Raw genomic sequence first — 11,129 nt, 5'->3', positions numbered from 1 at the left:
GTGTCTTCAGTCAGCTATCCTACTCGCACAAATTAAAGGTATTAAAATATCACCAGATTTAATTAAACTAATTGGCTCCGTCGCAGTTTTATTAGTCGTTGTCATTAACAAAGCGGGCCACCAAGACAGATTAGAGGTTTAAGGAGGTTGTTTTTCTCCTGTATATTAACCTGTGTGACATGTCCCCCGTTTAGCATATTGGAATCCCTGTCTAAAATTCAAGTCCTAAGCAGGGGCGGGCTGGCCTGTCAGGATGATACATGGTGTAATCCCAGATCCCATCCCATGATTGAGCCGGGAGTGGGGAGCACAGGTACACCTGTCTGGCGCGACTGTGCCCCTCCCGTTCCGCACGCGGTCAGTCCAGCAACCTTTAAATGAAATCATCCGAAAAAAAGTGAAATAACGCTGTCCGGGACCGCGGCAGAATTACGACCGCGCTATCGCCGGGCGATGTTCGGCGGGCAGGCGGCCGGTTCGTAAATTAAGTCGTGCGATAATAGCGGAATTTAAGCTAGCGAGGAATGTGTGTGCGTGTCTGTGTGCGCGCAGACATCATGAATGTGCATGTGTGCATGCATGTCCATTAGGGCAGCTTCTACTGATATTTACTAGGAATATTAGCCTGTATATTTTTCAAATTTTTCAAGACAGATCCATGTTATTTTCTGCATGGTGATCACGTACATATAGAAGGAAAGAAATATCACTAAGCATTTTGAAAATGTGATAAAAGGTGACTTAATGTCATACTCAATGTAATGTCCACAGTCATTAAGTTTGGATGCAAATCAGCTTAAAATATTAACAGCATCTATGCCTTGCTTTATGATTAAATATATAGCCGCAGTAGCATGATGTTGAAAACAGATTTTTGAAAGAGTACCTCACTTTAAAAAATGATATACTTTCAAAGTTAAGCCGAACACTCCCAAATGGGAGCATAGCATCTGCTCTGCAGCCCACCTGTCCTTCATGCAGCCCTGGATGTATTTCCACATTCGAGCCATAATGAAATGCATGTGTGCGACAAACGTGCTTAAATTGAGTAAGAGGTTGAAGCTGTAATGTGTGCCTGAATTTGCCTGAACAATTCAGAGGAAAGTCCAGGAGAAACGCTCCTCCCCCCCCCCCCCCCCCCCCCATGATGCACGCTCCACAGTGCCCTGCCCTGCCCCCACTCTTCTCCTGCCTCTCTGATAAGGAATGGGGGCCTTTCTCCAGGAAGTGAGGCTAAACGATGGTTTCACTTAGAGAGCAAAGTGACCGTCCATCTTCATAACGGTGCGCTCCATCAAAGAGCCACGGGCCCGTTTAGCGCGCCCGGGCCTGATGAAACGCCGGCGGCGGTGGAAGTCCCTTCAGCGATCGCCCGTAAAGTCTGCCGCAGCATCGGCCTCGCACCTGCAACTCCCTGCTTCTGCTCGCCTGTGATAACCCCGCCATCACCCACTATACCTGCCTGCATCAAGGCCCCCACTCCCCCCTCCCCTTCTGCTCCAGGTGATCCTCGCTTCTCCAGCTGAATGCTACAACGCTTGATTCAAATTACCTCCCAAGACCCATTTTCTCATTTTTTTTTTTAAACTAAAAAAAAACAGGTCAAAGCTCAAAGTTCAAGGGTTGTGTATTCAAGTCTTTGTTAGACTTTTTTCTGGTTGTTTCAGAGGGATGCGACGGTGCTTGAAGAATGAGGCATTTCCTGACGTTTGGGATCGCCTGGCGTCCTCACGGTCGTCTTCCCTTTCGTATGCTCTTCTGCTTTTCAATGAGCACTCCGGTCCCGGGCAGACAGCTTTCAGCGGCTTTGTGACTCAACAAGGGGAGATTAATCCGACGGCTGTGTTTCCACACCTTGGAACAGAACAATAAAACATCTGCCATCTTTCATTTGATGATACTTTCATGTTGTTTTTAGAGCAAGTTACTACTAGCTAGTGAATGTATCTAAGATAGGCCAAATGTGATGGAGAATTGCTGTGTTTGGGGTAGTCAGGTATATCAAATAATCTATGCAATTATAGCCTGAAGTCTGTGAGTATCTTAAAGTGTTTTGTGCTGTTCTTTTAATGTTGTTGTTTGTCAGCTAGCTAGGTGGTAAGCAAGGGTAGACGGCTTTTTATGATATTCTCTAAAAACCGAACATGTGAACATAATTATTCTGATGTTACTCAGAAAAACTCTAGCCTTCCAGTTACAATGCAGTCAATACAAACACTTTCACAGAGCACAATCCAGTTAACGTCTTAGCGCAAAGCCCCTAGTGGTCGGCGTGCCGAGATTACTGAACTCAGACATTCAACCAAACCAAACTGCAACCAAAGTACGAGTTAGAAACATAAACGCGTTGTATTAGTTTCATTAGTAGACGATAAATGATAACTATGCCGAATACGGAGTTTCGCAGCGCCACCAATGTCGCTCTGGTCGTTCATTTAACACACACCCCCTCCCTGCAGTTTCATCGGCAACTACACCCCCCACCCATGACATAATGGACAATATTGTCTATCTGGTCATTCATAAAAATATTCTTTCACCACTAAAAAATCGTATTCCATCATAGCAACCAGATAAACCCGACATTAGCCCTAAAATATGCCAATACAGCAGTGAAAACATTGCTCACTGAATAACGAAATAAACAAGACAAAGTTTTTAAAAAAATTATACCATGTCATTCTACAATCAATATCTGGGACTAAATATTGCATAAATATACAAACTTACCATTGGTTTTACGCGCAGAGATGTCCCCTTTGAGACTGTGTGGTCATGTATAGTCTTGGACAATCCGTTTGGGAAATATACGCGCATCTGTGAAGCCTGGGTATCTTCCAAAATAGCTGTGCATAATACCACGTGTTGTTTACGGCGTTGTCGCTCTTTTTAGTACAGTCTGACTTGATTGACGATTCATTTATACAGTAGGTGAGGGTATGAGCTTTCTAACGATGTATAACATGTCTAATTTTGTTTTTGAAATATCGTTTTATAGGTCAGCATAACCGAAAATTTTCTTATCATCGCATTCACTTACACATTCACTCTGTGGTAGCAGTAAAAGACACTGCACCTAATGAAACGTTGTCAATTTCTTGGAAAATCCTGTTATTATTGAGGACTTCTGGGCATAGCTAAGGCACATGGCTAAGGCATATGTTTGGTGATACACCTATCTGACATCGTTTTCTAGAGCAAAACATAAGCGGATAGAACTGTTGATTTACTGTCTCTGTCTCTATCTACTGAATACAGAAAATATTTCATCATTGCTATGTAAGTATTACTGCTCAAAATATTTCGGTTATATACGTTATTTTTGAAATTGAGTGTCTTTAAATAGGTTAGTGGTATTATATAATGTGGATATTTCACACTGTCATGTAACCCTTAGTTAATAGTGTAATAGTTTTTGTCATGCATGCAACAGTGACCAGAGAGTGTTGGAACACTGCCAAAACGTGGTGGACGGTTAAAAAATGTTTTCATATGGTCCCATCCCCATAAAAGAAAATATACCAGAGTACAGAGTATAGAAATACATACAAGAGTTAAATATTACACATTTAGGTACTGTACAGCATTGTGTGACAATATTTTTGCATTCTGTTTAAATCTGATATCAATGTTTCATCTTAAACCTTTATAGGGGGCTCGTTTGTATGCTTTACAGTGGATAAAAAACATTATATTCCTTTTTGGAGAGATTTTGGATATATTTCTGGACCCCTAACTATTTTAGACCACTGTACTTACAGAAAGCTTGTAATTACCATTTGAAAATGATGCAACAGTGAGTATCTTGAGTAAAAACAGTTGATTTGTAGTGAAATACGTGAATTTGTTGTAATTTACAGCAATGCATAATTTAGACATGTTTGGTAGATTCGGAGACACTGGGTACACTGCTTAGTTTTTGCTCCATAGATCTTTAGTAGTTCTACATATCCACCCTTAGATTTTATGAACTTGTGGTCAAGAAGTTTTTGATCCAGGACATGTATACTTTAATCTGCTATATATATGCAATCTCCCAGTATTTCATTGCAAACTAAAAAAGTGCAAATTCATTTTAGATTTTTTGCCTAGACAATTGCAATTGTGGCACTTTATTTCTTCCAAAATTGATTCAAAAGTGATTCAGCACAACCACAGACTAGTGTGTATTTATGACAAATGAGCAAGCAAGATTTCAAACATGACTAGCAAAACTGGTATTAAAACTGATGTTAAATGTGTTGTCATGTCATTTTTAATCTTCCCAGCTACAAGTAGCTATAATCAGCTACAATAGTAAGAGCGTAGCCATAAGTCGTCAATGCACTTTACAGCTCTCTAGCTAAGTAGCTATAGGTATGCAAAAGTAACTTATAGTTTGCAATTTGATATAAAAAGCTTACCATTCGGACAGCTTCTGCAGGACCTTTGATTCTTGAACTGGGGTCCTGGTTTTCCTCCATGGCTATAAATTTGAGATATGACTCCGGCTCAAACACATATGGCATACCGGTTGATTTACAAAAGCCATTTTTGTTTGGTCACTTTTCCGGAGCCGAACTGTGGGCAGGAAATGGGAGGGGCGCTTGTGTAATTCCCATTCAGTTATTCAATCAATGCCGAGCGTGTGGGGAAAATGTACAACGCACACCCAAAATTGGCCTGTCCTGCTCGATAGGTAAGAAACTCACTGGATTTATATTTTCCCTTAAAAATACTGTATGTTTCTATGAGAAGAGTCATTGCCATTGTCTCAGCTGGGATTCATTTGTACAGATAGCAGTTCCCAATATATAGACTGTTGAAGACTCATCAAGATGTCCTTTCCATTGGACAAATGATCATTTTATGGACAAATATAGTACACCTGTCTATGTTTTATTTCATTTCATTATTCTTTGGTGCACACTAGCCATGAACCCATTTGTGTGATACGTGTTATTGAGTTAAATTGCAAATAGGGGCCAAAATAGCACTTGGGACGTTATCCTGAATGGGAGTAGGTTCTGGTCTTCTCACCCACAGAACCTGGTAACGCAGCCAAATCATACCTGCCAAGCCTGATGCACTGAAGCTCCAGAGTTGCGCTCGACAGCACCGATCATTTGGCAGTTGGCATATGTGAAAGCACTCAAGGCTGTTTTTTTTTTGTTTTGTTTTTTTTTTCAAAAGAAGAAAAACACTTCAGAAATTGAAGAGGGAAAAACTTAGCTGCATCGTACGGGCACAAATCACACACGTGGTTGTGACCATCACACATGCAGTTATGCTGACCATCACTGAAGAAGAGCTCTAAAGTCCAATCAGGGTCACTTTTTTGCTTTTACTGACCAAGTGTTCCACTTAGTGTACCGATGCTGGCCAGTAAGTGACACATACCAGCAGTGGAGGACTTTGCTTCGGCCAGATAATGGCCTGGATCTGTTTTTTCTTTTCTTTTTTTTTCTGGATTAACAAGGTTGGGCAATTTTAGTAAGGATCAACAACCCTTCTGTAACACATTCCTTTTAACTTAATTGCATCTAATGTGGTAACGTAACTGTGCCTTTGAACATTGCGCAGGAAGTTAAAATGAAGGGGTTGTCACACTAAATTGTTTTCATAATAACAAAGAGACTGCGAGATTGATTTTTATCTTCAACTTTATTATACTTAAAACCAGTTCCATATGAAGTACTCTAAATTGTGTCTGTTGGCTGCTAACAGAGTGATGCTTATTTAGCACCTTAGCATAATTATGATCACAGTCAAATAAAGGAAAGTTGTCACTGGGTATGTTTACATGCTCATTCATAATCTGATATTATTCAGCATAAGGAAATATCCCGAATAAGGCTTTATTCCTCCACTGAAATGAGCCTTCATCCTCCACTAAATTTCTTTAAACATTTTATGTAACCAGCATGAGTGGTTGTGCTTGTAAGTTACGTTACACTCAAATGCGAAAAAGTACGAGAATATCCCATTTTGAATTACATGTGGACCAGTCGCATTCCTATCGGATTTATTTCCACATATGAATGTGGCCCAAAACGGATCTGAAAATATCCAATCCCATGTTCATAATACATATCTGGACCTGCGCCACATGTGAGCAAAAAATCGGAATTGGGTCACTTTTACCAGGCGGTGTAAATGTAGTGTTATATCTCTGTAGCCATGTCTTATTCAGGATATTGGCAATAAACTGACTATTGCGTGCCTGTGAACATCATTGAATTGCGAATTCCTTTCAATCCAAAGGAAAGAAAAACCAGCCACTCTTTCCTATTAATACAGACCACAAGCATTTTTCAGGGCTATTTCAGTTTATGTATTTATTGTAATATTCTTCTGCTTCACCTGTTTTCACATGGTTACAAGTGTCAGTAGTATCTGTGGTTTACAGATTAGCTATATCACTGCTAACAGTGTGGCGCTTATTTAGCACGTTAGCACGATTGTGATGACAATCGAATAAAGGTACGTTTTCACTGAATACCACTGATTGGGACAATTCTTTTCAATCCAAAATAAAAACCAACCACTATTTCCTTTTAATACAGACTATATGCATTTAGATCTATGGGAAAGTAGGGGACAAAATTCACATTCGATGATCGTGATGCTCGTGTATTAGTGCGATATGGAAGGATAAACAGAGGAGCAACTCTTCCTCAGGTGACTGAGATTGTTAATGCAGGACATTATTAGGCTGTCAGCAAGAACAGTCCATTGACAACTACATTGAGAGGGATATTATAGTAGGACATTTACAAAGACAAATGCGCATTTGAGGGTTCAGTGGTGTGTTATTACACTACGGAAGTATCATCACAAAACCTTTAGCCTAATACCTCCCATAGGTACAAAGTTTCCAGCCTGACTATGTAGACACTAGAGTAGACTAGAACAATGACGGTTTGGCAACAGAGTGGATGAATAAGTTAGCCGTGGAATTAAAGATGGAGGAGCTTTTGAGGCACTAATTCTTGGCATCTTCATTAGCTAATGTCAGTAGTATGCCTGTGAGGTCAAAAGGGCTAATCTTGCATTATAGGATTTGCCAAAGCCTAGACTGAACTTATGGAGGTAACAGACAGTTCCGAAGAAAAATCCTGGCTATTTGTAGTACAGGCTATCTACCCACAGGAAACCGTATCAGTCACCAGAACTAATGGCTCAGCCCCGGTTTGCTCACCCCTCCCACATGCTGCGTTGAGGGAGTGGACTGCAGACCTGCGGAGAGGTAGAAATCCCTTTAATGTGAGTCTTTTGAAGCGGCATGTCCCGTCTCCAAGGTTGCGACCTCATCAGAGCCCCACCCACAAGACGCCGCACCCACTGCCTAATCTGTGGCTTGACAGTCCCATGGTGTACTTTTTTTTCCCCCCCTGTTTGTTGTCTGCTGTTCTGCGCATGTTTCTGCGGCTTGTTCCTCTAGCCATGCGAGGAGTCACCCGCGTTCGCTTCCCGGGAGCGAGGTGTCATTTCGTCTGACCCGTCGGTCCAGCGTACCTTGCACAAAAGCAGCGGGGAAAAAAAAACCCCGCAGCCCGCCATTCATTCCAAAGCACCTCTCTGGAGGGCGTGAATGTCACTGCGCTTTGTGGGTCTTTTCTTTTTTTTTTTTGCGGACGGCGGCCCTTCCCGCGTCACGGCCGATTGTCCCGCGTGGCTCAGGAAGGCCGGGGGAGGGGGAAGTTTCGATTTCAGAGTGCAGTGAGACAAACGGTACCAGGACGAGGGCACAGGGGAGGGCATCCGGGCCTTTGTCCGCAAGCCGGGACAAGACCTAAATCTGAGTCCATCGGGACGAAGGGGGGGAGGGGAAGTTCGGGGGTGGGGGGTGGGGGGGGGGGGGGGTGGCGATTGTGGAGCTTGGTCGAGCGGCGCGGGTCAGGTTCGGGTTTCATAACTCGTTATATCACAATTTGTCCGGTTTTTATGATGTCCGCGGCGGCTGAAATTCATCCCCTTAACCTTTGAAATCCCGCCCTATTAGACGGGGCACAGTCACTAAAGAACGTAATTTGTCACCCTGCATGGCACGTCGCCCTCGCTATTGCCAGCGGCCAATGTTCCGCTCTACACGAACAAGCGCGCGGAGGGAGGGCTTCTTAATGCCGTGTGTTATGTATCGTTTAAGAGTACAAACAGACTGTCACATATGCTAGATAACGCACGCTAGCTTTGTGTGTGTGTGAGTGTACCTCTATGTGAAAACTCCTTTCATTCTTCAGACTGAAACGGGCAGCACGTTCGCTTCGTTAGCGCTCCCGGTGCCGTGCTCACTGCGTGAATCTGCCTTCGGTTGAGATCCTCAGCGCGGGGGGGAAGGAAACCGGAGCCAGGATAAGTAGTGCGCAGGCACTGATGTGTGGCATGTTGATATCACTGCACATCAGTTACAGTGGCTTGTAGCCCTGAGGTGAAGGAGAGTTCACATAGTTCACTTCTGTCAGGGAATGAGAATTAACAGGGCGGGGGAAAAAAGGGGGATGAAATGGATTCGTCCATCTTCAGTGAGGGCCCTGCGAGCAGCCTGGCTTTGAGACCCGGGCCGGCGCGGACGGCGGAGATCGAGCGCGCGGGAGACCTCCAGAACTTCTGCCGTGTTTTTGTGCGCTAGCTCCAATAACTTGTCGGGTAATTGGTGTATTGATCGCTCGTGTCATCGCGCGTTCGTATATAGGGGGCCGGCATGCGGCGGGCGCGTCGGTCCCAGACCGCCATTGTTCATTCACGGGCCGGGACCCCGAAAAAAAAAAAAAGGAGGGCCCCTGTCGCGGGTAGCTCAGGGGCCAGTGAGATAAGGATCGCCAGATGATCGGTCGCATACATTCTTACCGGGGCTGACCCGTGACATCTCGGGGCGGGGGGAGTGGGGCGGGGTGCGGGCGGAGAGCCTGTCATTACGTGGACAAAGCGTCCCTTTATTCCGGCCTTATCTGCACCGATGACATTGAGAGTTTTTTGTATGAACTCGTTAATGACCAAAAAATATCATCGTTTGAGGCTTCAAGGAGGAGAGCTCTAGGCTGTGGTGGTGGGGTGGTGACACACTGGGGGAAGGGCGGGGGATTCCATGGAAATACCATGTCAAGCCCCCCGCAGCCACAGGCCTGAGGGAGACCTGTGTGGAGAATATGTGACGCAGCCAGATCCCACTGTATAATTTAGCTGTTTAGAAAAGCTCCAGGTGAAATAAACGATCAGAAGTATGTGCCTGCCAGTGTGCTTTCCAAATAAAATGTATGTAATAAAAGTATCACGGTTATGTAATAATGTTCACCGTGAAGTCCCTGCATTCACGCTCATTCCTGAAATGATTGTTTTGTCTTTAGAGCCTTTTCAGAAGCATCTTATTTTATTTCTGGATATTTTAATGAATGAGTGGGTAGAACTTGTTAACTGTTTCAGACTGGAATCAATGGCACCCATAATCATGTACTTAAAGAGAACATTAGCCTAGTGTTGTTAAAACAAGCTTTCCACCCATCTACCTCCGCCCCTGGGCCCACAAGGAGAATATTCCAGCTCCCAACACCCCTTTCCCGGGACGGGGCGATGTCTTGGGTAGCCTTTGGCGGGATGGGTGCAGCTGTGAGTTAATTAAATCCTGCATGTTTCCTCTGTTCTTAAATTTGGCAGCGGGAAAGGAGGCACTCCTTGTACCCGGCTCCCCCCCCACGCCCTGCTCCCTCCACCGTCCGAGCGCTGTGCTCAGCAGCTTCGTAATGCTATTAGCCAGAACTGTCTTTCTTCAGATCCGACAAAGAATTTTTCAATAATTATATTTCTTTCTCTCTCTTTTCGACTTTTAAAAATCTCTCTCTCTCTCTCTCTCTCTCTCTCTTTCTCTCTCTCTCTCTCTCTCTCTCTCTCTCTCTCTCCATGCTGTTTTTTTTCTGTAACCTCGCTGCAATTACACTGTTGGGGAAAGAGAAGAAAGGGGGGAAAGTGCTGCGTGAGATTGATAGCTTTGGTGTGCGGTTCAATTGTAAATTAGAACGCAGGTCCCCTTTGGGAAACGCAAGCTCTCTTTGTGATTAAGAAAAAAGCCTCATAATGGACCCAAGGCGGAAAGTTTGCTCCTTCTTCCTCGCCAGGCAATTAGCTTGATGAAACGGCCCCCTTTTTTTTTTGCGTCTGGGATCTGTAAACCGATATTATAATGAAGTGTCTGATTGTTTGCGCTATTATTTTCACCTTGAGCCGCACAGGAAGTGGCAGCGAACTGTATGGGGGCTTTGTTCTGCATTGTGGCACCGGCTGACTCCGGCACCTTGGCTGATATGACAAGACTCGGAGCACAATAGCAAACAGGGACGTCGGACGAGACAAAGCCGGGCCTATTACGCGGCGGAGGTGGAGACACAGGGGTATGCGGTGCCAGCCTGGCAGAGAAAGCTGGTTTGACTGGGATAAGAACGTACTGTAGCTCTCAGATCTGTCACCCTAAATATTTTCTGCCAGCACCTCTGACACAAACACGCCCTTATACTTAAACACACAGCAATGCACGGACCCACACATACGCACATGCAACGACACCTACACACACACAAATGTATACATATACCTATGGACAGATTCACACATTTTTCTCTGACACTATCTCTCTCTCTCTCTCTTTCTTACACACACACACACACACACAAAAGTCCTGTGCTTCTCACCTCTGATGAGAGCTATTGTTAAAAGTGACAGTATTGAAGATGATTGGTCGACCTGTTCTTAAAAAGCTCCAGCCATCCATTTGAACTCCTCCCTAAGTGGTGACTGAGGTGGAATTCAAACCTAGCCTGGGAAACTATGCATGCAGAGAGAGAGCACTGCGAGGCAGGGTCTTGGCTGTGGTGGTAAGACACAGATTTGCTGCCTCATGTGAGAGACAGTGCAGTGGAAGTTTGTTTTGAAGAACCTGTGGTGAACCGCAATATAATGGGCAAATTACAATGTTAAAACAAACCTATTGACAACATGTGGCAATATTATGTTTGATGTCACAACCTCTGTACTTTCAAAATGGGGGGAAGGGGGGCTGTTTGAGGGCACTTCGGGGGGAGACCTCTAATGTGGAAGCAATTACCCGGCAGTCTGTGACTCATAATTTTGGCATTCTGTACCGTGTTTCTCATTTGCAG

General features: G+C 44.2%; 1 long non-coding RNA gene across 1 annotated transcript; it reads right to left on the bottom strand.

The window, feature by feature from the left end:
- Window positions 1–1,585: 1,585 nt before the first annotated feature.
- On the bottom strand, window positions 1,586–4,513 carry LOC118214992. The gene is made up of 2 exons (XR_004762744.1): window positions 4,404–4,513; window positions 1,586–1,854 (listed from the first exon to the last, which is right to left on the bottom strand). It is a non-coding gene; the product is annotated as an uncharacterized LOC118214992 (long non-coding RNA).
- Between the last annotated feature and the right edge of the window lie 6,616 nt (window positions 4,514–11,129).

Source organism: Anguilla anguilla, chromosome 16 (genome assembly GCF_013347855.1).
Source record: "Anguilla anguilla isolate fAngAng1 chromosome 16, fAngAng1.pri, whole genome shotgun sequence".
Taxonomy (NCBI): Eukaryota; Metazoa; Chordata; class Actinopteri; order Anguilliformes; family Anguillidae; genus Anguilla; species Anguilla anguilla.
The sequence above is the reverse complement of the archived record's forward strand: the minus strand, read 5'-3'. Positions and strand labels throughout refer to the sequence as shown.